This window comes from Canis lupus, chromosome 3 (assembly GCF_011100685.1).
Source record: "Canis lupus familiaris isolate Mischka breed German Shepherd chromosome 3, alternate assembly UU_Cfam_GSD_1.0, whole genome shotgun sequence".
In the NCBI taxonomy this organism is placed as follows: Eukaryota; Metazoa; Chordata; class Mammalia; order Carnivora; family Canidae; genus Canis; species Canis lupus.
The window spans coordinates 5,632,086-5,659,901 of record NC_049224.1 but is presented as its reverse complement, the minus strand read 5'-3'; the positions used below and the strand labels follow the sequence as shown (position 1 = coordinate 5,659,901).

General features: G+C 33.3%; 1 long non-coding RNA gene across 10 annotated transcripts in view; it reads left to right on the top strand.

Annotated features, from left to right (window-relative positions):
• The window catches only part of LOC102156861, a 147,706-nt gene that overhangs the window by 70,273 nt on the left and 49,617 nt on the right, over nt 1–27,816 (top strand). Inside the window, exon 4 of one of the 10 annotated variants that reach the window (XR_005356584.1) lies at nt 14,384–14,672. The exons of 4 other annotated variants lie outside the window; for them this stretch is intronic. This is a non-coding gene — a long non-coding RNA (uncharacterized LOC102156861). Of the gene's footprint in view, nt 1–3,129; nt 3,680–5,248; nt 5,409–8,743; nt 10,018–14,380; nt 14,673–27,816 lie in introns of those variants that run through there. 5 more of the 10 variants (XR_005356580.1, XR_005356585.1, XR_005356588.1 and 2 more) reach the window with 5 other exon arrangements.

Sequence of the window (27,816 nt, the reverse complement as noted above, 5' to 3'; positions counted from 1 at the left end):
ATGCCTAACAATCTCAGTGTTATTTTTTATAGAACAGGGACCCAGCTCTGGCTTCCCATAAGTTTAAGGCTACTGACCAACAAGGCCCTTCCTGTGTCCTATAGAACAATGGTAACTTTCCTAACTTTAGTTATAGTTCTTAGGAAATATGCAGCTAAAATGAAAACACATACATAATAATCACTAAGTTAGTAAGTATTGTAAACCTAGCCATAGTACAGTACATCTAATAACTGCTGAGAGATAACTAATACATTTGAAATATAACAGGAGCATCTACAAGGAGCCAGTAACTTATAAGAGCTATTAACAATGAATTGATAAATATTGAATCTGTTTTTGAGGGGGTGCTATTAAGATAACAAAATTATGTCTATCCATCTAAAAAGTATTATTTTTTTCTAATTATGTAGGAGTATTTTCTAAGTTTTAATAGATATTATTTTTTGATACCCCCATATAATGAATGCAAAAAAAAAAAAAAAAAAGGAGTGACATGAAAGCCATGGCTGTTAATGAAAAACTAGTGATTCTGACAAATACCATGCAGTAGTGATTTTAAAATGTAATTGTTTCTGCTTCTGAGCCTCTACTTCTATAAAGTTTAAAAGTTTTGTAAAGAATTAAAATAGCTGGGATCCCTGGGTGGCGCAGCGGTTTGGCGCCTGCCTTTGGCCCAGGGCGCGATCCTGGAGACCCGGGATCGAATCCCACGTCGGGCTCCCGGTGCATGGAGCCTGCTTCTCCCTCTGCCTGTGTCTCTGCCTCTCTCTCTCTCTCTCTGTGTGTGTGTGTGTGTGTGTGACTATCATAAATAAATAAAAATTTAAAAAAAAAGAATTAAAATAGCTGAACTCTGTGCACAAAGACTAAGATAATATGGATGAGTTCTAAATGTCTATTCTGAATGTACATTCACTACCAGATGTACAGAAATGTAACATTAACTTCCTATAACAAAATCAACTTAGCCAAGAAGCAACTAATTCTGTTGGCAACTAAAAACTCTTATCTCGCCCCCCCATTCGCTCTATAAGTAATTCTACTAGAGCAGGGACATTGTTTTGTTTCTATATTATGGTAGATGTTCAATAAAGAACTGTATAATAAAATATTAAAATTTGCCATTTTATAATAATCTTTACTAGCAGAAATGGACTCATTTCTGTTTTAAACTTAGACCATCTTGAGTATATATAGTCATTACAATGTCAGCTTTAACCTGTGGCTTTCCCATTTTGAAGATCGTCCCCTGCCAGGCCTCCAAAAGGCAAGCATAGAACAAGAATGATATTGGCTTTACCCTCAACATATGTAGAATCATGTTTTCCACAGTCCTCATGCCCCAGGCTTAACTTGCATCATCCCTAGTCTACAATTTATTAGCATTAAATCTATCTTCCAATGATCTAGATTCCAGCATTATAAAGCCTGTCTGAACATTCCAAATTTAGTCTTTGGAAATTCAATACATACAGGTCTACATGCAGCGTTCATCACCAATAAGCTAAAACATCTCTTCATCAAGTTGACTTTTTTTACTCTAGGTTCTATCTACTACCTGAAGGAGGAGGGAAATATATTTGTTGAATAGCAAAAAATTTTTGGAGAAATAAAAATACCTTGATTAAAACCCTTCTAGGGCAGCCCCGGTGGCTCAGCGGTTTAGCGTCGCCTTCAGCCCAGGGCCTGATCCTAGAGACCTGGAATTGAGTCCCACGTTGGTCTCCCTGTGTGGAGCCTGCTTCTCCCTCTGCCTGTGTCACTGCCTCTCTCTCTTTATGTCTCTCATGAATAAATAAATAAAATCTTTTTAAAAAAACCTTCTAATATTATCCATGATAAAATGTAATGGAACTGTAGTAGTGACCAAAAGGACTATGAAATTAAACTTTCTAATAATAAAGGGTACAGAAACTGCAAAGAGAGAGAAAATGACTGGGAATTTTAGAGAAGTACAACACTGTGGGCCTCTTCAAATGCAAGTAGCTGATGCAAATAATCAATAAAGTGTAATATATTTGAAAGAATTCAACTTAACAAATGACCACAACTATCAACTTTCCCCTGGACCTGAAATGAATATGCATCTTTCATTGAAAAAGAGAGAGAGAGAGAGAGAGAGAGAGAGAGAGATGATTTCTTCTAATACTAGTTTTTCCAATTATCATCTTGAAACTAATGAAGTAGACTTTTGAGAGAATCTGATTTTATACTCTAAAACATTGCTTTCCTCATGGACATCTGCAGGTTGCTTTCTGTCCTGCCTTTAAAGAGCAGAACCTCATTTAATATTATTTTGAAGAAGAATAAGAGTGTTGTTTTTTATTTGTTTAAAATGTATATATAATGAAATCAAATGTGTTACAATTTTATTTTTTTAAGATTGATTGATTTGGGAGACAGAGAATGAAGGGAGGGAGATACAAGGGACTGAGCCTGGAGCCAGATGGGGGCTCAATCCCACAACCCTGAGATCATGACCTGAGGTGAAATCAAGAGTTGGATGTTTAACCAGCTGAGCCACCCAGGCACCCTTATAGTTTTTTTTTGAAGATTTTATTTATTTATTTATTTTAGGGGAAGAGAGAGCTCAAGCAGTGGCAGGGGGTGGGGTGTGAAGGGAGAGGGAGAGGAAGAGAATCTCAAGCAGACTCCACCCTGAGCACAGAGCCCACCTGGGGCTCCATTTCATGACCCTGAGATCATTTCCTGAGCTGAAACGAGAGTTGGGTGCTTAACCGACTCAGCCACCCAGGTGTCCCTACAATTTTATTTTAGACTATTAGGACCTTTAAGCATGGCTTGATCACTGGGTCTGTCTTCACTAATATGTTAACTGAAAGTAACTAACATTTCAGGCTCCATCATATACAGCTAGGGAAAATGTCCTAAGATGGGAAAGTCTCTTACTAATTCTAAACCACATCACATTGTTGAATAGCTATTGCACTCTTAAAATAATCTCTAGTCCCTCTCCCTATATCTTCCAGACAATAAGGTTTATATTGTGATGTTTTCCTCACTTTCGAAGATGAAATATTTACTAACCCACCTTTAACAAAGGCCTATTAACAGAAATAGCTGAATAAAACAACACATTAACATTTTGTTTCAACTCCTCCCAAGCTGTGAGTTCCTTTCTGAGAAGAGAAAGAAATGAAAACTTTCAACAAAAATGCACTTCAGCTTGCAAATAACCACTGCATAGTCCATTGCAATGATTAAAGAAAAATTACATGGAAGGAATCAACAGTTGTGTAAGAAATTACAAATTATGAAAAACATAATTGCTTGCTTGATGTCTACAAAACAGTTTGCTGACAAATACACCCTGGCTGAGAAAATACAACAACCTAAAATTCTACCATTGATGTCAAAGTGTCACACTTTCATTAGGCAAATGATCCATGGAAAGTGAACCCTTACAACAATTCTGTACTAGCAGTAAGCAAAAGACATGCCAAGTGTGTATCTGGATTGAAGTCCTCTTTTATGTATTTCATAATTTTTCTGATTGCTGTATGTGACCAGAAATTTGGGGAATATTTAATCACTGAGAATAAGGAAATAAAACAACCAAATAAATGGAAATAGAAAACCAATATAACATATGACAATGTGCCACCTTCTTCTATGTGAATAATCCACTAATTACGAAAGTTCCCTAAGATTTTTCAGAACCAAAAGAGTCAATTTTTCATTTTTTAGGACTTATTTAACAACGCTGATTTGCTATCTGTTATAGGGTGTACCTCATTATCTTTCAAATTTGCATAATCACAGAATGCTTGATTAAGGAATGGAAGCTTTGAGTGTAATGGAAATGCATGCATGATTAGCTATAGGAGGGGATCTGTAATTATGTGATGTATAAATATACATCTATATACTTTAAACCTTCATAATAAACACAACAAAGTCTTGACATTTATTTTAAAATTCTTCTAGTCATAGCTTAAAAAAAAAATCCCACAATAATGGTATGCTTAAAAGAACCATGAAAGGTCTTGATTACAATTTTCCAGAGGTTTAAAAATCACAGCATGATATAAATTAATATTCACTATCAAACATATTGGCGATTTTTGTAAAAATAGGTGGAGCCTTTGAATACCCAGGTAGTTTTGTGCTATGAGACCCATATTCCCCATTCATTAGGCAGAGAGAGTGCCAGTAGGATGTTTGTCTGAAATATCTCCACTCCACTCAGTTTAACTGAATTGGAAACTGGCACATCCTTTATACACTTCCCTCCTCCCATCACACCACCCTCCTGTACAGCTATACCCCCAAGCACATACGACACCACATCAACGTGAACTTCAAACTCACCAACTGGGAAGGAAGGAATTACCAATTGGCATATTTGTATAAAACGAGAATGAGAAACTGCTGTGAAATCTATTTCCACAGCAGACTTAAAAAGCCAATTAACTAAACTCAAACTTCAACCAAACTCTAAATACCCTAATAATCATAATAATCATGTTATAACAGAATTAGAAATTTATTTTTAGGAGACAAGCTTTTTTTTTTTTTCCATATCCCAGTTGATTAGTATTTATCTACTTACATGGATTCATTCCATAAACATATTTTATATTTATAAACATTTGTTTCAACAAAATGAGCGATGTAGCGTTTATCTTTTTTTTCTATTACACATGCTAAGAAAGAAAACTGACAACCACTGATAATTAAAGTCCTTTTTCTCCTAAATTATTCTGAAGCACTTCACCTATGATAGTTTAAAAAATACTTTTTTTAAAGATTTTTATTTATTTATTCATGAGAGACACAGAAAGAGAGAGGCAGAAACATAGACAGAAGGAGAAGCAGGTTCTGCACAAGGAAGCCTGACGTGGAACTCAATTCCAGGACCCCGGGATCATGCCCTGAGCCAAAGGCAGACGCTCAACCACCGTGAGCCACCCAGGCACCCCCAAAAATACATTGTAAATACATTTATTATTTTAAGGCAGTGTAAATAATACATATTTAACAGAATTATTTCTTATATTTCTTTATAGATTTCCTTTTGAAAAAGGAAAAATTACTGTACATATTTAATTAACTCACTTGCTGCCTTCTCTATTATCATGAACCACATTTTACTTCATTTTCAGCAGTCCAATATTTTATTGAAAAAAACTTAATAGGAAATCAGCCTTAAATGTCATCTTCATTTCCCACCTCACTAAAGAGCCCTTGTAATTTGCAAAAGTGAGAGTGAATTTCTTGGTAGGTCATTTATGTGATTCTCCGGAGTGAATTGATGCCTATGGTTTATGAAAAGCCTTGTGTGAAAGATCTACAATCAAAATGAAGAAAATAAGAATAAAACATCTCACGGTAACAAATGCGGTGCTAACTAGATCTATAAGCTTACACATTTCTCTGTTTGCTTGAAGGGAAGAAACTTAAAAATAAGCAGTGAATAAACTTAGTTTTATTACATCTGTAGTAGTCATATTTTCTAATATTAATATTAATACTGGAGAGGAGGAGGAAAGTAGGAGGAGGAAAAGATTGAAGAAGTAAAAGTGTATGAGAAAGTTACCACCAATAAAGATAAAAACAGTACAAAACATAAAAACTTCAGTTTACTTAGTATATATGTTCTTAGTTTTGGGTGATTTTTTTTCTATCAGGTACTAAGTAAAAATTTTTTTATGACACTTAATCCCTGTGTCATCTATATGTGGATTCATTGTTATTCCTGTATTACAGGTAAGAATACTGTGACTTTGGTAAGAAACCTTATATTTATCCAGTTCATGTTATTGCAGTTTGACTTAATATCTATTTCTGTCAGACTCTAATATTTGTGCTCTTGAACTGCATTTTTTGTTCATTCTTGAATAGTATTAGTCCACTAAAATTCATTCTAGTAAAATAAAGCATAAATTGTTTATGATGTAAATATTTGTCCACTTTACTTTCAGATAAAACTTGGGAAAAACTCGATCCAAATTTCAGCTATTTTTTCTTCCTCAAATAGCAAACATGTATAAAAATAAAACCAGAAAATGTAAAAATGTAACATAAATTACAGGGAATTATTTTTACTTCTATAATTAATGCACATGTTTTTTCCAACTATTACTTTTGCATATTTTATTTTAATATATATCAGCCTTGCAAAACTGTCTTCTGTCTAAATTAATGGGCTTTTAAATGTGTTACAATGTTTTTGCTGTTAAACCTAAAACCCCTTAAAAGAACTGAAGGAAAAAAGTAAAATTGTAATTAAAAGCCTTTATTGTTTGTGAGTTAAAATAATTATTCAAAATAGAAATTGTTACCTATTAAGACCATATGCTGTGTAAAATATTCTTGTTGATGTCAACAGGAGTTTCCATGAGGATGTGGGCAACATATGGACCTGGCATTTTGTTAATTAAAAACAATGTTTTGCTACATTGATGTGTGTTCCAAAGAGGGATTCCTAGAGCATAACACTAAGTTGCTGAGTTCACTGTTTTAGGAGATCGGTGGTTATACAGTTTAAAGTTAGATTTGAAATGCAAGGATATAACATTAATATTATTCACATGGTGACATTAGCATACAAGCATTCTATTTTTAAGAACAATAGAAGAGTTTTGTTGAAATATTTTATTTAGATGACTAATTAATTTCAAGTAATTTTCAAGTCTACTGAAAATTGAATACTAAACTGCAAATATTATAAATGGGGACTAAACATCTATAAGAAACTTTTTTTGGCCTTTTAAAGTATATGTAGAATTCCTTACAGTATATTTATTGAAAAAATAGTCAAATTCACCATGTTTCCTGCCCTCCACAATGAACTCATTCCATAAGAGGAATCTATTTGTCTACACAGTGACTCAGAAATAGAGTTCTGACATGCTTTGGTTAAGAGAGTGAGGAAAGTGATGATGCTCCAGTATCAAAATTGGGCCTAATGGCCTTCATTTCTTTCTGTCTTTTTCCTTTTTGTGGATTCCTACCTAATCTACACCGCCAGGGGGGAGCCTATGGAGCAGACCCAATCCAGTCTAGTTGTCCCAGCTGAAAATCCAGAAACAGGAAAGACCCTAGCAAATTTCAGCAAACTTTCAACCACTAACGTGTGGGTGAGAACCAACCAGAAACATGGCCCAGCAAGCATGTATGCTTATTAGTGTAAAATTGCAAATGCTTATGGTTAAGCCACTAAATTTTGAGGTGGTATTGTTATACAACACTATTATGACAATGTATTCCTACAACATTGCTTCCTCTCCCTCACATAAATGGTATTTGATGTCTTGATTAGCATCAGTTTTCAAAAACCAGAGAAGGGAAATTCACAAAGACCACTAGTCATGCAGAATCCACAGCAAAATATATGGTGCAGAATGCTTACGCGAGCTACCTTGATGCAGGAGAATATTGTTGTTTATAGTATACATATAGGTAGATATCTAGGTTCAATCAAACATCAGCATTTAGACACTGCCTCTAGCCATGTAGGCCAAGAGGCCTTCCTGCTCCCTCTGAAGATAGAACCTGATTTTTCCCATTGCTATTGCTACTTCTGATTAAGTAGAAATAGTTCCATACACCTTTTTTTCCAAGAAAAACTGATGTTTAAATGACTCATGTTAGGTTTTAGATTTTACCAATATAGATCATTGATCCTAAAGCCAAAAAGACATTTTGTCTACATGTTAACTTTTGGATACCACTGCAAAGAGAGAGATCAATGAAAGATACGAGGCTTGAGGGCAAAAATATGAATGAAAGACATAGCCTTGTGTTGTATTTGACAAGAGCAATTGTGAAAATGTATGTTTTTTGAAAGGCCTGTACTATATAAGAATGTGAAATGTCATTAACAGTTAACCCAATAGGAAAAAAACATCTCTAAGTCATCAGGAAAAAAAAATAAATGATACAACACACAAACAAAAATAAATTGCTTTTGCCCTCATAGTAACTCAAAATAATCAATAATACTTTCTATTCTGTGTAGATACATAAGTATCATTCATCTGTAAGGCTGCATGAGATGAATATACTAGTTTTTTAGATATTATGAATGGAAAATGCATGTGTATCATTCTACTTTCCACAGAGTAAGTTTCAGCTGTTCAATGTAATGTATAGCTTTTAATGAAATTCAGGGACACCTAGATGGTAATCTATAGGAGTGTGAACATCAGGAGCCAAATGCCTAGCACCGTATGGAAGAGAAATGCTGCCATTTTTGTTCCTCCAAACTTCAGCTAGTTCAGGACAAGCGCCTCAATGCACTGAAACCTACAAAGAATAAGAATCTGAAACAAAGTTGTATCAGAATCATACCTGCCTCTAACATAAGAGGAGAGTAGAGACTGAGGATGAAAATGAAATGGAACCAAAGGCATCACAATAGATGAAAACTATTTGAAAGTTAAGGTACAAAGGATTTGTTTGCTCCTAGAAATCAAAGTTAGCAATATATGTCAGGACACAAAATTTCTTAGTTATTCTGGACTGATTGAATGACCTGTGTATTCTCTCTTTCTTACTATCTTTCTTTCTTTTCCCTTTTCTCTTTTTTCCTTTCCTCTCCTTCCCTTTCCATTATCTGAGGTTTAACTAGGAGGGACCCATTTCCATCCATCGTACGTGCTCAGTTCCCTCCCCAAAATTGTTTAGATCAGAAAGGCCAAAGAATCAAAAAAAATATATTCTTTCAAGACATTTGCCAAGATGTATTAATCTCTCATTGACCCTCAATTTTCAGTGTACTACAGCACTTTCATGGTATGATGCATTCCTGGACTCCATGCCCTTGTAAGACTTCAGCATACAGGAAGAAATTTCCCATACAGCTGGCAAGCAGCCAACACAAAAATAGGTCTTCTGGGACGCCCAAATAAAGTCTCAGAAAGGAGCTATTACTTTGTCTCAGGAAATTCCAAAAGTAAAAGTACCTCTTTTTGCATATCTTTTTTTGTTGTGACATTGTTGAGAAACTAGATGTCAGCAAACTCTGGCTATTGTGGTTACCTTATTCTGGGTAAAAGTATGTTTATTCAAGACTGTAGAATTCATTACTTTCTATCTGTTAATATTCAAAACATACACGTAATTCACATCTTACTTAGCTCAAATATAACCAAATTTTAATGATCTCCTTGTAATAAATGATTATTTTTATCAGATAATCAAATTGAGTGAAATATGAACTATGTAACACCAAAGTCAATCTTTTCTAATGTAAATTATGTATACTGAGCACTTCAACTCTCAATTTGGAGAGTCTAATGCCTGCTGAAAGGCAAAAGAAATAAGGCTGATTTTATGCCTTCGATCTATTCCTTGTTTGTAAGAGAAAAGCAAATATATATTATAAAGCATCTAAAAACATCTACCAAAACAATTTGCCATGAAATCAAGAGTTCTGTGATTAACTTTCATACAATTAATGAGGCAGAGCCATCTTTTCTGTCACAAATCCCTTTTGACTTCAACAAATGTACAAACTTCAACTTGGCCAAAATAAACGGGTTTCAAAGTATGCAAGATGGCCCAACACTACCAAACAAATATTTGTATCAAACTACTCATTCAATGATATGAAACTCAGTTCCATGTATTCACATATTAGTGTTTACTTGAACCAGTTGACAGATGTATTAGAAAGAGCACAGGCTTGAAATTGAAATTCCCGCTTTAATTCTCAAAGCTCTGAACTCTTGCAAGTGTTTTAGTTGCTCTAAGTCTTATTTACTTAGAAGAAAATCTCAATCTTAAAATGCGAATTGATGTACGTGTTACATGGCTAGCATAACTGAGTAATCCATACAAGTTGATTGGCACTCAATAAGGAATCAATAAATGCTGATTCCCCTCCTTTCCTAATGAGAAATTCCTAAGTAGAAATTAAAAGAAGCCTATCTAAAACAATGCCATTTCCAGAAACAAATGGAAAATCTAGAAATCCAAGACCAAATTTGATGGTAAAAAAAAAAAAAAATCAAGGAAACAAGATACGGATAAATAACAAGATTTTTAGTGTCTGGTTTAATAAACCACATGGCTGCAATTTGGAGGAAGAACCATAAAAAGTGCTACTTGAGAAGGGAAATGTGATCTCAGAAAAGTGTCTTGGAACCAGTGCCTAACAAAACTTTCAGTCTTTTTTTTTTTTAATTATAATTTCTTGTGTTATATATTCACATAATCTCAGATCTACAACTATCTTAAGAACAAAAAAATTATAGGTGGATTTGCTTAATACATTATTCACTATCTCTGACAATATAGGACTTCCAAAATTTTTTTATTCCAGAAATTGCAGCAAAATTCAAAATGTATCTTTACCTATTTTTATTTTTTAACATTATTATTTTTTCAAATTTGAATATTAAATTTATGAGTCATTCAATTTACACTAAAATAAAACATGTTCTTTTTCTTCTTTCTGACTTTGATAATATTCTTTTCCAATTATTTTGAACATGTAGAAATATATTAAGATACGAAGATGCTAATACTATTTATGAAATGAATCAGTTCTCATATAACTATGGATCAGTATAAAAGTATCAAATAATGTATATATTAATGGAAGGAGTATATTAAATCATGCATCTCATATATTTACTCTTAAATATATGACAAATATCTAAAAATATAATTAGGTTACAAACTAAAAACATGTTTAAAAGGAACATGGTTTGTTTGGGTTTTTTTTTTAAGATTGTATTTATTTATTCATGAGAGACACACAGAGAGAGGCAGAGACACAGGCAGAGGAAGAAGCAGGCTCCCTGCAGGGAACCCGATGCAGGACTTGATCCCAGGACCCTGGGGTCACACCCTGACCCGAAGGCAGACACTCCACTGCTAAGCCACCCAGGTGTCTCGAAAAGAACATGGTTTTAAATTATAATGAACATGAATATCACCCTCATGTAACATTTAATCTTATTAAATTAAACATAGAAAGCAATATATATGTATAATTATATTAATAAAGAATGAGCATAAACTGCTTCAAAAAGAAGGTCTGTGCTTTCAAAACTTTGATCTTTAATAATCTTTTGAACTCAGAACTCACAAAAATGTGAGACATGTTCTTTAGGTTTCTCACCCAACCTCATGAAACCAATTTAGCTGCATTTGCAATAAGAAACTCAAAGATAGTATTAAACTGATTCAGGCATTTTGTTTGAAATAGAACCCTACTGAGTTAGCTTATCACAAAAAGGAGATGCATTTAAATGTTGCTTCTCAGATCCTTGCACTAGGGTAAGTCCTAACATCAGGAATAAATAAGAACCAGAACTAAAAGAGCGTCAAGATTCCTTCTCCCCATTTCTGTCCCCTGCAACTCTCTGGGCACCTTTTTCACTCTTCTGTCACTTTTTTAAGAACAAAGTTTTATGATTCCCATTCTGCATAGCTGAGCACAACAGACCTCAGCTTCCAAGTTTACATCCCTTTCATCGCAGATACACTAGATTATGGTTTGAATAGCTTTGTTCTTTAATTTCCAAAACAGAGAACTGTACTGGTCCTGATGAGGGGTCTAACCCGGACTAGTCAGTGGTACCCATGAGAGTGGTATTATATGTTATCGATTTCCCATTTTAACTATCTGTTTGGAGATTCTCGAGCTGCTAGTGATGCTTGTGAGAGGGATTAGAACTGTGAAGTTTCCTAAATAGCCAAGCCCACCAGAAAGCCACAGATGAGAAAACCACATATTTTGCAGCAGTGGCCCCATCAGGAAAAGGCAAATTCAGAAAAGCAGAATCAGTGGCAGAAGGAGACAAGGAAAAAGGTAAAAAGGAAAGGACACAGAACATCAGCCTCTCACTTGCACGTTTCAGACAAAGCTTTGACGGTGCACCAAGTAAAACCAGTGTTAGAAGCGCTGCTTTTCAGTATGTGTGCCAAAGGGAACACCGGCCTAGAATATGTCATCCTTATAAAAAAATCAAATGATTTTCTTTCATAAATTTTCATAATAGCATAGATGTTTTCCTATCATAACCTCAGTAGAAAAATAGATGGAAGAAAATTAATTTTTCGTAGACTACCTCTTCCAAATTGTGAATATACGAGACTGGATAAAAATTGGCCACAAGAATTTGCTTTATGTTTTAGATGTAGATCTCAAATGGTGTTAGAATTCTCAGCATACCATTAGCATAACTTTCATTTCCCTGTGGGCTTCCAGCTGAAAATAAACTCCAGTCAGTTTCCTTATCTCAGTTCCCAATAGAAGAGAAAAGATAGCTAATCTTTCAGTACAATTAGGTATAGAGAAAAGATCAAGGCTTTTTCTAAAAGAACCAGATACCTCCTGCCAGAAATTTTATCTTTAAGGGTTATCAGGAGTTGTCTTAAAGTCTATCCTCAAATATAAGAATTAGAGGACTCTCTGGGCTGCCTTTGAGGAGACATAAATGGAGTGGCCTGACAATAGGGTAAGTTGTGAAAAACAGCACTGGTCCTACCACAATTATCCTGAATTAAGAGAAGATAAATACAATGTGTGAACCTGTGTTAAATAGCATGTGCTCCATTTTCCTGCTGAAGATCAGCCAGGCTTAATGTAGGATATATCCTGAGGGATGAGTGAAATTATCCTCTAACACTAGTCTTTAGTCCTATTATCCTAGAGCAGTGGCTCCCATAATTTAGTGTGCATCCCAATCACTTTGAAAGCTTATAAAAACAGATCTTGCTGGGTTCCACTCCATGTTTTCTAATTCTAACAAATTCCCAGGTGAAGATGATGACGCTGGTTCTGGGTCTACACTTTGAGAATAATTATACTAAAGCCAAGATGCTATTGAGTGGTTCAAATATTAAAATATTTGTTTTTCAAGATTCATAGTATGTGCTACGTCCCTCAAGTGGCGAAGCCAAATAGTAATTATGAGAACAACAATAATAACGATAATGGAGTAAGGATACTCCCTATGTGGCTAGAGATCAAGATCGAAGTGTGTTGCTTTTACACTAAGATTGGTAAAGTCCTATTATTTTAATAGACACACCTTTTTTGAATAAAAATAAGAGCCCTAAAATCATAGATGTAACATCTCTACTAACACAAAAGTACAAACAATATATAGAACTCTTACTTTGCATAATATATTATTCCTTGGGAATTATATTGTGAATCATAATTCAAACATCAGGTGGGGAACTTGCTAAACATTAGATTTTTGGTGTATACCTCTAAATGTTAATTTTCTGAGTCACGTCTAGGCTCCAGAATCTATTTGTTTAATAGGCATCCAAGTGACTCCTATGTAGGGAACTAGCAGACTATATTCTGGAATAAACTGTCCCTAGATAACACTGGGAGTTAGAAAAAGCCTGGTTATTCTTCTGTGTTACTAATGTGGAAATATGGTTAGGGAAATAATGAATTAGTCAATGTCCCAAGGTTGTTAAGTGTTAGAGAACTCTCAAATCTTTTAACTTTGACTTCCATGCTTCTACTCTCCATATCACATTATCTTTTTTCTAAATGGATTTTTTTTTTTATTTTCACTTCTGGAGGCTTCAAGAGGTAGCATGAAGTCCCTTGAGATTTAGAATTCCAAGGTGCTGAGACACTGTACAATTGTAACTTCATTTTCAAGAACCTTATTTTAATGTTATTTTATCCAATTTAAGTTCCAATCTATTCAGAAATCCATGTCTCCTACCATCTTTTTTATCTTCTTTTCTCATTACCATATCACATTATCTTAAAAATATGGATGAAACTAGTATTCATAATGTTCAAGGGTAGAAACCTAACCAATATTGAAACAGCATTATTATTTATGTGTCATTACTTTGTCGGTATCATTTACTATTTTGGAATCCCAGACACCCATAGTCTTCCCAAATAGGCTTACTATTGGGAACCTTTTAAGGAAAGAGCATTTTAAGTTCATATAGAATGTAACTGATTCTGTCTACACACACTGAATAAAACTGCACAGGGAAACACATGGTTAAGCAGAGTCTTAACACGAAAAAACTTATTAAAATAACATGAAATGTGAACTGTTTTCTATCTGCTCTGCTTGGAAAAAAATGTAAGTTATATGAAATAAATCTGGTACAATGCCAGTGGGAAGTACCAGATTTACTTAATAAATACATATCACTTCTATCAAACTATTAAAAATGGGGAGGGCTTGCAAGTTTTCCAAAGTTTTCATCAGTTTCATATTTATGATTTGAAATATATGTCATCATATAAAAATGTTTGGAAAACATAGTCATTTTGTTCTAATACGGCATATCAAGTTTCACATGGAATTAATTCCAAATTTTAGTCCATTTGATCTCTTGACTCTTAGGAAAGAGGTTGCTCTACATTTAACCCCATGCAGAAATAAACTTTCTATTTTCTTTTCAGCAGCTTCAAGTTCCGTGTCGTGCATATTCATTCATATACTAGAACTTTTGTTATCAACTGAAACTATGAGTGCAAGAGAAACACTTTCCAGCCCTCACCAAGGATATGGGGTGGATCAAAAAGAGCTGTTAAATGATGATTAAACTCTTATATCCCTGTAAGCTCCCTCTGACTGGCTAATGGAAAAAAGATGGTGAAAAACATTTTTCTCTGTTGTCAAGCCAGCATTATATATTATGAACACTGTTTCAACTGGACTTCTTAGCAGTTTCATAAAAGAAAGCCATTAGGATATATATATATATATATATATATATATATATATATATGCCTTAGTTTATGTGCTACTTAATTGTAATGGAATAGTAAGAGTTTCCTTCTGGCCTGCTCAGTGATTTCCCTCTTCTTGAATTTCTATTTTCCATATGTGTTTAATATGTCAAACAATCATAGGTAAGAACCAAAAACCATATTCACCACATGCAAAAAAAAAAAAAAAAAAAAAAAAAAAAAAAAAAAAAAGTACAGATGCCAATCGATACCCATGGCTTGCACACTACGTGTGGATTTTGTGCTTCCCAGCGCTAAGCAAACTGGATAAGCTTTAATCAGTTTTGTTTTCATAGACTTTAGATCCCCTTTTTTAATTAGCATAATGAACAAATGACTTCTTCCATCTCATCCTTGTCTCCAAGAAGAGTCATTAAACTGATTGCATTTATCTTGTTAAAGAGCAACTTTCATTCCACCCTAACCCTGATTTAGTCTCATAAAGCTGAGCACTTAAGGAAGTAGAAACACTTTAAAAATACCCAGTTTTTGAACTTCTCAGTCTAAATCCTTTTGTGAGCTAAAAGAATTTTCCTTACTAAGCAATGCAGCGAGTCTATATAAAAACCTCTATGGGATAAAATGTCAGTTTATAAATCCTCTGGCTTTCTAGTTTATGTGAAGCTCTTAGGCTTTCTGTTTCCATCCAACAGTAAGATTGTTACCTCTTGAGGTGGTTCGAATGGAATAAATTACTAGAAAACATTTCCTAGAATAAAACTGTGGTTTTATTGTTGTCATAGTGGTAATCACATAGTGATTAAAATTGTCCATCCCTACTCCTTATCACACAAGAATACCGTCTTGCTCTTCGTGTCAACGCTGAACACCCATGACATCTAGTGAATGCAGATTCTTATTTACATTATATGCTATAGTCATATGATTCCTAGATTCTGACCCTGACCTCACTGTTTACGGATATTTCATACTTAACACATGGCCTAAAAATAGCTCTAATAATAACTTATACTTTAATCGGGCAAATCGTTTTTCTATCTGCTCTGGCAGTGTGGCCTAATTCAGCTTCTTAATTTCACGTACTACACAAAGCTATTGTACATAGCAAGAGAATTATCATACTAACTCTTTCCTTCCTCTAATAGTATCAATAAAAGGTTAACCATTAACCAAATATTTGTAATGAAGAAAATCCAGAATTTTAAAGGCTATCTCTAAATGCCCTGCTCATTTAATTTATTATTCTTTATCTTTTAAGGTCTTTATTTTTGAAAACATGGTAATGTATAGTTTATCCACACACAAAGTTGATCAGCTAAGGTGAAGTTTGAGAGATAACTTTAGTAGCTATGTAAATTTGTTTTTCTAGCTAAGAGCTCTTTTTTCTTAGGCATGACAGATTTTTGAAAATAATTTTTCAAGCTTCTAGAGTTTCACGTGCATTTACTATTACCTGAAACATAGACTGTCCTTTTGGTTAAACAAATTTTATTTTCTTAGGGCTTGAAAATAAAATCATATCGCCCTGGCTAGTAAACCTCCAGCTTATGCAGTCAATTCAATTTAATAAACATTTATGTTTAGATCATGATACTCAATGATGTAGGGAATCTCAAGGTGTAAAAAGTATGATCCTAATTTCAAGGCATTTATAATCTTGAAAATAATTAGAAATGTCTCACTCTAATGATAATGATAATGAGCAGCAGTTAGAGACTGTTCATTTGAGCAACCACAAAATCACATGATACATAATCATCTATATTATGGCCAAAATTCAGAAAGTTATTCTGAAAATGGCCTTCAATAAGTTACATATGAACAGCATACAAGCTTACAGATTTTGTTTACTTCATTATAAAAAAAATGGATAAAGGAAGATTTCCCCCCTATGTTGAGAATATTGCCACTTATCTGCTTAATATCTCCACTCAATGTCTCTTATAACAAGTCTTTTAAACATATAGGTCTTTTAAAGAACTGATCTATTTCCTTATACTGAATAGTGACAATTTTGAAAGCCCATAGCTTTACTTTCTTTTTGTGGACTTGATGCAAGGAGAAGAGTTAATTATTAAAAATATAAATTATTTTTAAATGACTTTTTAATTATTTTAGTTTGAAGCAGCGTTTTTAAAGTGAGACCCAGTGATGGCCACTAAAACTATTTCAGGAGGTCTATGAGGTCAAAACTAAGTTTCTGTTGCTACTAAGATGTCATTTGCCTTCTTTATTGTGTTAACTTTGCATTGATATTACCAAAGCAATAGTGATTTAATAGGGTAGAAATCAGGGTGAGGCAAAATTTAAGGGAAAACCAAAAAGCTTAGTAATCAAGACAAATAATATTTTAGTGCAATATTTTAAGAATCACAATTTATGCAAAAATTCATGATAAAAAATAAATAACAATACCATGCTGAGCTACATTGGGGTAAAAAAGTTTCAGTGTTTTAGTATTTTTAAGCTACATTAAAATTCTGGGGAAAAAATTAACAATTAAAAATATATAAAACATATATAAATATATACATATACAATTTAAATACCTAGGATATACAGAAAACAAACATACTTCATTTTTGTGTCAGGTTCAAATATAGCATGTGAAAGCCCCGATGACTAAAATTGCTATATGTCTTAACATGAATCAAGGGGGTGGCCAAAATTGTATTAGCAGTCATTGCATTCTTTACCATCAGGTACTTGTAGCAAAAGGAAAAACTTTTATTAAAAATTAATGTCTTCAATGAGGCGGAGTAAATCTTGGTTCTTGAATACATGTGTTCTTAATACTCACCATAATAAACTGGAAGTATGCATATGGCACTGCATACCACAGTACCCCTGATGTATCAAAGGGGAAAAAACAAAGTTTTATAATTGTTTGAGTTGTAATCTCAACTAGCCACTTTTCTAATTAAATTCCACTTTGACTCCAAAGGGTTGGTAATCAAAAAACAGAGTTGGGCATTTGGCAGAAAATTTCTTTCTTTCCTTTTTTTTTTTTGGCAGAAAATTTCTTGAAGATAAATGAAATGAGCTAGTCACATTAAGCAGACTAAAAAAATGACATGATTTTTTTTTTCCCCAATGATACAATTTGAGCCTCTACACAAATAGCATTTTGGAAAAATTTTATCTGCCACAATTTTGTAATAGATTGCATCAAAAATTGGAAAAGTTGTGTATCAGTGAGCCAAAATTTTCTGAAAGATGTAAATATCTGCTCAAAGTGTAAGACAGATCAGTTAATTTTAATATAATGGTGTATACAAAGTTAATTCATATGGATTCAGATTCCATATTGTAACTAGTCTTTGAGAGACTACTACTGGGACAATTTGGATAGGATATCAAAGAAAAATGTCCATGATTATCCAAAATGGTTATTAAAAGCCCTTTCCTTTTCCAGCTGCTTTTCTGTATGAGGCTACATTTTTATCATATACTGCAACCAAAAAAAAAAAAAAAATACTTCAATGAGTTGAATGCAGAAGCAAACCCAAGAATCTAGTTCATTGTTCCGTATAAAATAAGATATGGAAGAGCTTTGTCCAATCCATGCTATCTTTTCTTATATGATTTTGAAACTACGGTTACTTTTCATAAAATATACAACACATTTATGTTTCCAGGAAATGATTTATTATTATATTTAAGGAAATAAATTAAAATATTTAAATTTTTTTCAATTCTATTTCTTAATATAAATATTGTATCTACCCATGGCCATTGGCAAGACAGAACTACAAATCCAGAGCACTTAATGTAGGAACTTAATGTAAGATGTAGGTAGAAAAGTTGGTAGGGTAAAGTTTACAAAAAGCCTGTTAAAATATACTAAGAAATTTAATCTCTTAAACAAAGAAGAGACGTAGTGAGGAGTTTCAGAAATCTAGCTTTCTTGGCCACTTGAGAAAGAAACTGGAAGAGGAAAACAAGTAAATGATTGCAAAAATCTAGGGAAGAGATCACCGAGGTCTGAGCCAAGTCACTATCAACAAGAAAAGAAAGAAGGATTATATCCAAGGGATATTTATGATATAAAGTCTTCAGGAATGATTTAACACCAAATTGTGTACAATTAATGAGGAAACAAAGGGTTTGGTGAAGAGTCTGACCAACAGGGTAGATGGAAATCATATCATCTCAAATGTAAAGCACAAGCTGGGGTCACATTTGGATGACTAAATAAAGTAAGCTTTTGATTATGATGAACTTTAAAAGACTATAACACAATCATGAAAGTAGAGCAGACAAATATATATTTATATCTGATATCCCAAGGGGAGATCTGAATTTGGAAGCAAGCAATTAGAAGTCATTAGGAAAAAGTAGCAGTCATAAGCATGGAAGTGATTAAGATTACCAAGGGGAAATTTGTAGATTAAGAAAAACATTGAGGTCAAAACTCCACACATTACCAACATATATGCTCTTTAAAAAGAAAAATAATAATTGTTCTCACTCTAAAATGCCAGGACTGATTTTTACATAGCCCAGAGAGCATGTACTCAAAATGTCTGCAACATGAGATAAACTTTTATAAATCACTGTAGTTTAATTCCTATTCAATGGAGAAAAGCCTTTTTTTTTTCAAAGTGGGCCAATATAAATTTCACTATGCAAAATTTTATGATTCTTTTGAAAAAAATTAATAAAAAATATTTCCTCTTTTGTTCTTGCTTTTTTTTTTTGTTTTGTTTTTTAAATCCTGTTTCTTCTTTCTTCTTTGTTTCAACACTAGGGACACACAAATGGACTTCGACTACAGTTGACATGAGCAGTTGCTCTCTGAAGCCTGTTATTGTGTATTTTCTGCCCAGAATTTTGTTGTTGTTAGTTTTCAACATAGTGCTTTTGTTTAATGAAGTTTCAGGATCACTGCTCCAGATAGTCACTGTTGTATTTCTACCCACAGATATTCTATTTACATTTTAATACTTTGTGAGTAGGCTTGGTTTAGATTTGAACCACTAGTTTATAAGCTTCTCCTTTGTGACTTCTACCATATTTTTAAACTTGTTTCAGTTTATATGTCTTTTGACTGCCTCTATAAGGTACGATCCCAGTCTAACATGTTTTATTCATTCTTTTAAGTTGGCTTCCCCTAGAAAATGGAATCTGAGATGTATATCTCCATTTACATGGTTTATTAGAAAATGCTTTCAGAAACTATTCCTGTATGGAAAGGAGAAAACAAGTTTGAGTAGAGGGAGAAACTGAAATGTAAAAATATTATAACAAAGACCTCAGCCCATCCATGAGATGCTAGGGAACTAGGAGAGACCTGCAGTTGTTTCAAACTGAAGCAATGGTAGTAGTCATTTGTCCCTTTTCTCCTCATTTTACTAATCATTAAATGTGGGAAATTCCCAGGAAGAGTATAACCTCAAGTAAGATAGCCATTATCAGCAAAAGCCAATTCCTAAGGAGGGAATATGCTGTGAATTATTATTTTTTCTTTCTTTCTTTCTTTTTCTTTCTTTCTTTCTTTCTTTCTTTCTTTCTTTCTTTCTTTCTTCTTTCTTTCTTTCTTTCTTTCTTTTTTTTTTTTTTTTGCTGTGAATTATTCTAAAAAACCCAGCAGTAGCTAAAAATGAGTGCCTTGGTCCTAAAGGCAGAGTCTGAACACATAATTACATAATCTACGACAACATTAACTGCAAAAGTTGATTTGTAAACTGTTCATCTTTGTAGACACACTCATTCATTTATTATGAAAGTATTGCTCAAGAAATTCCTTTCCAAAGTTCTGGTTAAGACAAGAAAAAAAAAAAGTAAAGATGGGAGGAGGGAAGAGTTTTTAGAAAATAAAAGATTTTTGAGAAAAAGAGTCTTGAAGAGAAAGACTCACGGAAGTTATAAAACTTATCTATACTTCTTTTGCCCATCTTAAAGGCAATATATATATTTCTATCAGTTAAAGTGTTAAACATTTTTAAGAGTTTGTAATAATTTTTGACAAAACACTAGAAAATTTAAAAATATTGCAAATAACTTTTCAGGGAAAATAGGTATTTCAAAATCTGATTTTATTCCAAATGAGAATTTTGAAAGTCATGCCTACAACTGAGAGTTGTTGGCTGCTCCAAAAATAGAAGATGCTTTCTCCTGAGTGTTGTGTTTCACAATATTTATTGCTTTCTAAGATTTGAAAAGTTTGCTTCATTTAAGCATTGGTTGCCAAATTTAAGTGAGATTTGAATATATATATTCAAATATATATATAGCATTTTTGCCTCTAAAAAAATCAATAAAAATAATGTAAATACTATGAGTAAAGCTCTGCATTGGGTTCTGGTGATATAATTTGCAACTGACAGTCACAGACTATAAAATCGCTGCCTCTACTGTAGTGATTCCCAAACTATCACTGACTGGTATTTTTGTATGGCATAGTAAAAATATATTACCAGAGAAGTGAAATAGAAATACATGGCCAAATTCTTTATTATTACACCCATCAAATGTCAGGTTACTTTGTCATATTGCCAAAATAGTTTCTAAACACTTTCAATTTCTTATAGCATTTCCGATTAGTAGGAATTTGTAGATTGGCAACAGCTCATGGATAACAATTATAGTAAGGTTTTTTATGAAATGTCCCATATTTCAGCACAGATGATGATGCTGACCAATAAACTTCCAATTACAATAGAATGTAATAATAAACACTTAACTCAGACATTTTAAGCCAAGGAAGTCTGCCTAGAGGAAGTGATAGCTAATATAAATGCTAATGTTTACATGTAATTAGGGGAAAAAAAGATAAATTGGTAAAGAAAGGTAGAATTCTCTGCTTATCAGAAAAAAAAAACTTGATTCTGTTTTGATCAAAAAATGGATAATAGTTCAGTGACTGGAATAGAAAATTCAAAATCAAACCATTCACAGAAGGAAGGTGATGAGTTTAGTTATAAACAGGCTGAGTTAGAATCACCTCTGGGATAGCCAAGTTGAGAGGTACAAAATTCAGTCTAATGCATATGATTAAAGCTTAAGAGATATTTACCTAGAGCTACAGCTATAAATTTTATCCATTTAAATGGGCTAAGAAAATAGAAGACATTACCAAGGAAGAGGATATGCAATGAAAAGAGAAAGGAGTCTGAGAAAACAAAAAATTGGACAAAGAACATTCAAAGTTTTAGTACTTCCCACTTGAAAGGAACAGTTTCTACACAGATAGTACCTATGTACAGTATTTCTAAGATACAGAAAAGAAACACTTCAAAACTTCATAAAAATGCATATGACCATCTTACGACAGAACCCATAAGCTGAAGGTGCACTCACATTCTGGAACAAATAGCAAAATAAAATATCTTTAGCCTTGATGAAATTAAGAAAAAAAGAGTCTAGGAAACTACTGCGATTGCCTCTTCTTGATATGATTCCAAAATAAAGCATATGTTTTTAAATCAATGGTTTTCAAGGAGAACAGAAAAGCTTTGTTGAGTGGGAACTTGTCAAAATCACTTGGGGACTTTCAAACATAGCATACTCACTGCAACTAACTCTCTACACCCCAGGCACCCACAAATGATTAAATTCTGACATGCTAACTCTGAAGGTATGTTGTAGTAATACAGGAGTCATTTTCTTTCTGTGATAGTATCTTTGAAATAGCAATTTAATTCAGTGTGGAAATCTATTATTTATTTAACATTTTTTGTCCTCAGCACCAGGGATACAAGAAGAGTAAGAAACATACCTTATTAAATGTATAGAACTCAATAGCTGGGGGGGGGGGGGGGGGGGGGAGGGTAGTGGAGAAACAAACAAGCAAAACAAAAACACCTCTGTGATTAAAAAATGGCCAAAGAGGGGCACCTGGGTGGCTCAGTTGGTTAAGTGTCTGCCTTGGCCTCAGGTCATGATCCCAGGGTCCTGCGATGGAGCTCTGCCTTGGGCTCCCTGCTCAGTGCAGAAGCTGCTTCTCCCTCTGCCCTCTATCTCTCCCTTCCACTTATTCTCACTCTTTCTATCTCTAAATAAATAAACAAAATCTTCTTTAAAAATGGGCACAGAAACTGAATTGACATTTTTTTCAATGAAAATATACAAATGGCCAACAGGTACACAAAAAGATGCTCAACATCATTAATTATCATGGAGATGCAACTTAAAACCACAATGATATAGATACCAGGTCACACTTGTTAGAATGGCTATTATCAAAAAGACATGAGATGACAAGAATATGGAGAAAAAGGAACCCTTGTGTGCTAATGGTGAGAGTGTAAATTGGTACAGTCACTGTGGAAAATAGTGAGGAGGTTCCTCAAAAAATAAAACAATCAGGGCAGCCCCAGTGGCTCAGTGGTTTAGCGCCACCTTCGGCCCAGGGCCTGACCCTGGAGACCCAGGATCTAGTCCCACGTCCAGCTCCCTGGATGGAGCCTGCTTCTCCCTCTGCCTGTGTCTCTGCCTTTCTCTCTCTCTCTCTCTCTCTGTCCCTCATGAATAAATAAATAAAATCTTTAAAAAATAAAAAATAAAATAAATAAAACAATGACAATAGCCTATGATCAGAAATCCCATGTCTGATTATATATCAAAAGGAAATACAATATCTCAAAGAGATATCTGTACCTCCATGTATCTCACTGAAGCATTATTCACAATGGTTAACACATGGAAACAGCCTAAATATCCATGGACAGATGAATAAAGAAAATGTGTGTGTGTGTGTGTATATATGCTAATATATATATTTATAGTATCTAAATATATAGTATATATGCTAATATATATTATATGCTAATATATATAGCTAATATAGCTAATGCTATATATATATATATATACACACACATGTATATATGTGTATATGTGATACACACAGAGGAATATTATTCAATCATAAAAAACAAGTAAACCTGCCATTTGCGACCAAATGGATGAATCTTAAAGGCATTATGCTAAGTGAAATAAGTCACATGGAGAAGGAAATATACTGTATGATTTCACTTATATGTACAAACCTAAAAAAGCCAAACTCCTAGAAACAGAGAATAAATTGGTAGTTTCCAGGGCTAAGGACTGGGGAAAATGGGGAGGTGTTAGTCAAAGGGTACAGACATTGAAATTATAAGATGAATAATTTCTAGGCATCTAACAGCACAGCATGGTGATTATAGTTAACAATACTATATTGTTTACTTAAAAGAGGCTAAGAGGGTAGATCTTAAATCTACTCACATACACACACAAGATGGCAACCATGTGAGGTGATGAATTCGTTAGGTAAGCTTACTGTGGTAATCATTTTTACATATATACATATATCAAACCATCAGGTTGTACAACCGAACCTACACAACGTTATAAATCAATCTATCTCAGTAGAGTTGGAGGGAGAAAAAAGAAACCCTGAAGACAGAACTTCTTTTTTTCTTTGCAATGTACTTATTTTTAGAAAGATGCAAGCGTTGCAACATAATATAAATATTAACTTTGGGAGAAATATAATGATAAGTTATTATTAGAATGGTTGAGTAAGATTATGAATCAGAAGATTAACTCTTTCTAGTTGTGGTTCTGTCCCTCAATAGTTTTGTGATCTCGAACACGTTTCTTTTTTTTTTTTTTTTTTTTTTTTTTCGAACAAGTTTCTTAATGTCTTGGGTTCCAGGTTTCTTACAGGTAAAAAAACAGTGGTTGGGCGATTTGACTTTTTTTTTTTTTTTTTTAGAAAAATCAAGTAAGAGTAAGATACACAGATTTATAGATTCCACCTCAGAGTTACTAAGTATTCTCCATGATTAAGTCTCCCTAAAAAACTTTTTTAGGTGATACCTGTACAACCAACCCTGTAACAGTCCATTTGACCATCATCTGGGAACATCTGGAGTAAATGACCACTGCTCATGTACCCCTAAGTTATTTCCATAAATTAGGGAACAAATGAAACCTCCTGGAATTTGAAAAGGTTATGTAATTATATAAAATCCACTCTAGCTTTATAATTATGTTTCTGACTTTCTGTATTAATTTCAAAAGACTATTTTATTTTATAGCTAAGTTTGTAATGAGTAAACCAAATAGCTCATGAAGGTGAGATATAAATAAAACATAACTAAATAATTTTCCATTCTAATAACAAAGCAATATTTTGTACAAATAACCTTTAATTATAATAGATAGTCTCTATGTTAAGTAAATTTATTCATATCTTTCTAAGGAAAGGTGGCATCTTCTCATGGATAATCTTTTAAATTTATATCTACTCTCATAGCCAATCAAATCAGTCAATCCATTGATGTATACAAAATCTATTATAAATCATTGTGCTAATGGTTTTATCATTACTGATTATTCTCACCTTTTAAGAAGATCCATCATGAATACAAAGTTTTTCCCAAACTAAATGCTAACCACGAATTTGGGAGGGAAAAAATGCTATTTTTGTACCCAGAGGGAAAGATGTGCCGATATATTGCCTGGACAGGGCACTATCTTAAGCACACATCTCTTAGCATTTTATTTATAGTGGAAACATCAATTGATTCCACAAAAAATTATCTCATTTGGGGAGAAATTATTATTATAGGATTAGATTTCTTTCCTTACATTTCTTGGACTTGATATAGAATTTTATCAAAAAAATTAAGGACGTGTACGTGTAATGTGCATGTGAGTGAATGAAGAAAGGAAAAAGTGATACTCTGAATTTATATCTGGCTGACATGTGTGTACTCTAAATCTTGTTCACAGACTATATAAAACCCCTAGAAATGATTTTGGAATATTCAACAATATTCAATATTCATTCAATTCTATGAATGATTAGCATCTCTTTCTCACTGAAGAAACATGATAACATCTCTTTTGTGAACTCTCATTCGAAACAAGGTCAGAGTCAAACCAACTCATGAAATATATCAGTTTTCTAACGTGCCATGATGTTTAACAAAAAGATTTTTTTAATTTTATTAATTTATTCATGAGAGATACAGACAGAGAGGCAGAGACACAGACAGAGGGAGAAGCAGGCTCCATGCAGGAGCCCAATGTGGGATTCGATCCCAGGACCCCGGGATCATGCCCTGAGCCAAAGGTAGACGCTCAACTACTGAGGCCCCCAGATGTCCCTAAACAAAAAGATTTTTAATTGAAAAGGAACATGAATTCAATATTTTAACGTGGAAACTTTAGACAGTTTTCTAAGGTTTTTCTTCATGCAATGGTAGAAAATAATTACAGTGCCATATGCAATAATAATAGTGAAAAAATGCTTGAGTGTGCTCTACGTGTCATATACCATGTAAAACAGTACACTTTTGTTATCCCATTTAATCTTCACAGAAATTTTAGAAGATGGATGCTGTTGTTATTGTCCAAAAATGAGGAAACAGAGGTTAGAGAGATAACAATTAGTAATCTGAGGAAATTGCATTTGAATCTAAGCAGTCCAGATCAAGTAATTATTACATTAATTAACTTCTACCTAGAGGAATGGACTTTATTAGCAAGAATTCATATGGGATCCTCTAAATGTCTACACTTCACCACTAAAAATTGTAAGTCCGTGTCATCTAGAAAACACACGTATCTGTGGAATTATATTTTTCTCTCTAGGAAGAAAAATGTTCCATCAGTAGCATCAATATATAGGAATTAAATTTAAAGTGGTAGGATATGCTAACAACAGGAAAACTGATGCATGTTGTTTTCTTTGTCTTGTTATTTGGTTTGTTAGTTTTGTCCTTTAATTGTGATTTTGATGGCATATTGCCAGCCTAAAGTAACAAATTCTCTTAGTGGAGGTTACTGAGCTAGATGTTCAAATCCTGGGGGGGGGGGGGGTTCTTCTGCTTCTTCTTCTTCTTTTTTTTTTTTTTTTTTGTAGAAAACCACGGCAGAAAACTCCCTGTAGTTTTGTTTTTATGTACAAACAACCAGTACAATATTAAATAAGTAATTAAGACCTTAAAAACGTGTAAAAACATATTATATGAGTGTATTTTTTTATAGTTTACTTTAGATTCCACCAAGAAATCTCCCGTGGCTCTTGTATTTCATAAAAATTTTGTCTTGAGTTGGCTACGGTTTTCAATTGCTGCTATTCCTGATTATAATTATAGATTAGTGTTATTTTGCCTTCACAATCAGCACTTTAATTTGTTGTAGGTTTGGTTAATTATAAAGTGACGCATATTTCCATTAACAACCTTTTTAGAAGCATAATTTTTTTAAGCGGGCTCTTAGGAAGTGTATGCATTGTGGTTCAAATATGAATGATTCACACCTCTAATGCTAAAAGAAATGCAATTACAATTTTAAAACAGCACATTTGTAAAGTGACACTCCATTGGAAAATAGAGGAGGACATATGGAAGAAGGTCCTCTTAAGAAGGTTTCATTAAAAACTACTCAAGAATAACCTAAAAGCAAAAACTGTTTTCACTACCTAATTGTTCTTAAAAAAACTAGAATGTCAAACTTATCCTAATTTAATTTATTTGTTTAAATGTATATCATACTTCTTTCTCAAAAAGAGAATACACAAACAATATATCTGATATAATTTCAATGCAAAATCAAAATCAAAGAAAGAAAATGTTATAACCATATTTAACACAATTATTATAATTACCAATTAGTCTTGAGAATGCACCTTGATTTTGAAAAAAGATATTCAGAACCACATTTTTTTTCTTTTTTAAAGATGTTATTTATTTATTCATGAGAGACACAAAGAAAGAGGCAGAGACGTAGGCAGAGTGAGAAGCGGGACTCTATCCCAGGTCCCTGGGATCACAACCTGAGCCAAAGGCAGATGCTCAACCACTGGGCGATCCAGGTGTCCCAAGAACCATATCTTATCCAGGAATTGAGATTTTTCAATTAGTTCACTTGTACAGTCTATAGATCTTACAGGCAGTAACACCTTAAATAATGATTTATGTGGTATAGCATTAATTAGTATTACAACTATTCCCAACAATTAGAAATATACAAAGACTCTTTACACTGCATTCTGTAAATGCAGTTTATATAGTTATACATATTATACAGTTTATACTGTATATATAATGTATATATAATCTAGGTATTATATAAGACTAGAATTTGCACAAATTAAATGATAACTATTATTATTTTTATTTAAAAACCTCATGGGGTGGCTGGAT